Genomic DNA, 828 nt, shown 5'->3' on the forward strand with positions numbered 1-828 from the left:
GTAATTCTTCGATTCCTCGTGGTTTACCCTCTATTAACCATTTTGGGAATCCCATATAGATTATGACCTGGATCAGATCGATCCTTTTTTGAATCTCTATACGTGCAATTCCCTCGACACCCGAAGATAGTCTCATATTTTTTTGTACATAATTCTTGATACAATCCCGTATTTTTTTATCTTCCTGGAGGCCGTCGGAATAATTTTTTGGTTGTGCAAACCAAAGGGAATGATGCCTTTGGGTTGTACCAAGTCTGAAACCAAGTGGATTTATTTTTTGTCCCATACATCCTCGCTTTCTCCATTAGCCCATTTCAGTCCCTTCTGCTCTATCATACATCGATACCTCTCTATAACATCATTAGCCCATTTCTCCTCTAATAGCAGTCTATCGTGCTCTTTCATACATAGATACCTCTCTCTAACATCTGTATATTTATCAATATATACCCATCCATATTTTCTTAACCATATATAATATTCTTGATCTTTAGATATATCTTTCAATACAATAGTTATATGACAGGTGGGTCTTTTTATCGGATAACTACGTCCTCGAGCTCGAGGTTTTAACTTTTTCACGATAGTACCCTCGTTGACTTCGGCTTGACTAATGATTAAATCTGTTTCGTTGAAACCCATATTGTGACTAGCATTTGCTGCTGCGGAATAAACCAATTTAAAAATGGGATAACATGCTCGATAAGGCATGAGTTCTAGTATCATAAGTGTTTCCTCGTAGGAACGCCCACGAATCTGATCAATTACCCTTCGTGCTTTGTGAGCAGACATACATATATGTTGGCCTAAAGCGTATACTTCTACATC

Source organism: Eschscholzia californica, unplaced genomic scaffold (assembly GCF_041429995.1).
Source record: "Eschscholzia californica isolate CP2 unplaced genomic scaffold, dmEscCali1.0.p SCAF_203, whole genome shotgun sequence".
Taxonomy (NCBI): domain Eukaryota; kingdom Viridiplantae; phylum Streptophyta; class Magnoliopsida; order Ranunculales; family Papaveraceae; genus Eschscholzia; species Eschscholzia californica.